Source organism: Oryzias latipes, chromosome 19 (genome assembly GCF_053564925.1).
Source record: "Oryzias latipes strain Hd-rR chromosome 19, Olatipes_Hd-rR_3.1".
Lineage (NCBI taxonomy): Eukaryota > Metazoa > Chordata > Actinopteri > Beloniformes > Adrianichthyidae > Oryzias > Oryzias latipes.
The window spans coordinates 22,870,797-22,874,058 of NC_136255.1; the positions used below are offsets into that span (position 1 = coordinate 22,870,797).

The 3,262-nt window shown below is 52.0% G+C and overlaps 1 long non-coding RNA gene across 1 annotated transcript; it reads right to left on the minus strand.

Moving 5' to 3' along the window:
* Positions 1 to 476: 476 nt before the first annotated feature.
* On the minus strand, positions 477 to 2,898 carry LOC144987800 (uncharacterized). Its single transcript, XR_013651465.1, has 2 exons — positions 1,103 to 2,898; positions 477 to 992 (listed from the first exon to the last, which is right to left on the minus strand). It is a non-coding gene; the product is annotated as an uncharacterized LOC144987800 (long non-coding RNA).
* Between the last annotated feature and the right edge of the window lie 364 nt (positions 2,899 to 3,262).

Sequence of the window (3,262 nt, forward strand, 5' to 3'; positions counted from 1 at the left end):
GAAAGATGAATGGGAATCGAAGCTGGTCGCTAAGTTCGCAAGTTTGCCCACTGCGGAGAACTACGTCGGCCGACTGCAGGTGCGTATCCTATTCACGTGACCCAATGCCGCTGTTTGTGCATGAGAAAAAAAAAACTCTCTATGCGTTCACAGGAATTATGCCAGAGGTACAACTGGCCTTTTCCCACCTACAACTTCGAGGAACTCACACAAGACCAGTGGGTTGCGTCCGGCAGATTTCGTTGCTTCTGCTCAGCGTTTGCGATCTTTTTAGACGGAGCGACCAAGGTGGATGTGCAAGCGACAGGTAACAGCGATGTGACACTGTGATTTGTTTTCCCTCAAGTTTTTGGGTTTCAACTAGGGCCGTTGTCTCACACAGGGACCGGTGAGACCAAGAAGGCAGCTAAGGCCGCGTCGGCAATGGGTGCGCTGGACGTCGTGAGACTTCTCGTCCCACTGGTTGAGAAAACCTAGAGGGGAGGTTCGCCCCAATGTATTCAGAGTCTTCCCCGCATCACAACTCAACTCTGTCTCATCCGCCGCTCGTGGACCGGCCTTGCACTCGGAGTCTGGTCTTCATGGCTGCCTGCTCTGCTCATCGTAGTGGCATACCTTTTGTGTGTTTTCTGCCCCTATGGCAAGAAGCGCAGACGATACGGCAAGGTGTCGTCTGTTGCCTTGTAATTGTTGCAGGGATATAGATGAAGTTGCTTGTCCAGAATAAAACATCACTCGAGCATAATTTGGATCTGTGCATTTTTTATTGTGTCGACAGCTTGACATTGTGAACACACTAGTTACAATGAAAAAAAAAAGAAAAAAGAAAGAAGAAGAACTGTCTGCAGCAGGATCTCAACAACTTGACATTGTGAACACGCTAGTTACAATTAAAGAAAAACAATGAAGAACTGTCCACAGCAGGATCTCAGCAAATTGGCCTCGTTGTCTTCTGGGCTGCTCCTCCTGCTATCACTGCAGACCTGCGTAAACTAGGAGAGATAAAAGGGTACAAGTTTCAGCTGTGTGCAGCTTTCTTTTTTTTTTTATTTAACAAAGCAGACAAACAGAAGAAAGAAGGAAAAAAAAAAAATTCTCGCACCCCTTTAGCTCTGCCTCACAGAACCGAGGGGTATTTCTCATCGATCGGGACCTCCAGAACTTGGTCTGAGCGACTCAGGGCTGCGGGCTCCGGGCTCTCTGCCACTTTTCGCTCTGCACCCCGGCAGTTGCAGGTCTCGACGGTCTCACGCCAATTCGACAAGGTGGACGGTTGACGTTCGGTCGTGGGCTGGTACACAGCACCGACCCGTTGAGCGTTGGGCTTGTAGATGTTCCCAGCGGGCCTTTTGCAGAACCTGTGCATGATGAGCACCAAGCCCAGCACCATCAAAGGCGCTGCGACCATGGTGTATGCCGCCCACTCGTTCCGTTCGTACCACCACCAGAAACTGTAATTTTCATTCACCATCGTCTCATTGTCCAGCGAGTGGACACGGGGCAATTAGTATACCTCGGCTCAGTCTGGGTTCGCGTCACGGAAACTACGATCGCAACAAAATACCTCTGACGGCTTGCGAGTGAGAGCCGCGAGCCCAGAGCCTAACCCGGTCGCCGATCGAAACGCGTCGTCGTTCCGGCTGCGGCGCTAGGTTGGATCCGACCGCTGCCCCAAGTATCACCCCCTCCGAGTCATGTTTGAAAGCGGCAGTTACCCGGGCTCAACAGAGTTTCGCCTTGTCCTCCAGACCTCATCAGAACCTCGCGCTCAGCCACCCGGATAGAGGGGAGCAACGATGACGGACGACTCAAATCGCGAGCTACCTCCGGAGAAGTCTCCGGTCATCTCCGCAGCCGCGACCGAAGTTGACCGCGAGAGCCTCGAGGCCGTCGGCACCCGAAGCGGGACGGGATCCGGAGTGAACGACCTGACCTGCTCGACTGCCAGAATTTCTGCAGATGAGAATACGACTCCCCTTCGCCCTTTGCGGGGAAGGACGGTGCAACGCTCGCATGCGCCGAGGGAACACGAGGGCGAGCGAATGGGCGGCAGTCAGAGGGAACCTTCGCCTCGGAGATTCCCGCCCTCCTCTTTTCGTACCCCTGTGGAGCAGCCCATCCCGAGGCACGGAGTTCCTGCGTTGAAAACGAAGATTCCCCACAGCAGAAGGCGGACGAAATCTTCTGACTGCATCAAGAAAAAACTTTTCAGTCAGCGTAACGCACACCCCGTCCGGGTGTGATCACGGCGCTTGTCTTGATTTATCCCCTAACACAATTGTTCTCTCTAGCGTTGTACGCTCACTGTTGTGAATTAAACAGCATTGAAAACCTCAGCTTGTCCTGTGTCTGTCATTTGTATCGCATTGGGGTTTTGTGCCTTTATCATATATGCGAGGGGCGCTTAGGAACACACGTAGGCCAAAGCGGGGAGGAAAAGTCAGAGTCTCTAGTCCCTTAGACCGAGAGAGAAGTGAAAACAGACAAAGACGCACCCAAGTGAGCTGAGAGACCACATGATTTTATTCAAGGGAGCACGTTCAACAACACACGCTCATGTAGCTACATGTTCAGCACACAAGCCCAACAACTTGAGTGTGTCACGGTGACAAGTGCATTTTTCGCGAGCTGTCAGGTTGACACGTTACACAGAGGGTGAAAGCGAGGCAAGACCACATTTTGGAGTTGACCGGTACTTTATTGATTTTTTTTACATCATCATTTTTCTCTCGCTTCATTTCATTGAGAAGAACACATACCGTGAAAAGTGTGGACCTTTCAAAAATGTATAACAAGCAGTAAGTGCACAAGGCCGGGCTCGTAGGGGATGAAGTCGTTAGGTTTGAGGATGGGCGATGCTGCATCAGCAAAATTTTGTTGCCGCTCAAGTCAAAGCAGTTTCAGGATACCCAGGGAGGACAATGTCAACAGAGTGAGGGACGAGACAGAGGGCTTTGTCGAGCCCCCCTTGGCCCAAACTGAGGGACTGAGAGGTTTGACGATCAACGTCACGGAGCAGTTTGAAACAGAGAAACTGTACTGCTCGTTGCGATGGCCCACGTTCGCCCAGCGGCTACATTCGTACGAGCCCTCGTATCCTGTTGAAATTGGCGAGATGAGTAGAGTTGAGTTCGAGCCCAGGAACTTGTGAGTGGCGCTGATGCTCTCCTCGAGCTCGTACTCCAAGGCAGTTCCGTTGTCCTGGATGTAAAAGAGTCCGCGCTTGGTCCCACGTACAACCTGGTACCAGGAGAAGGCCATG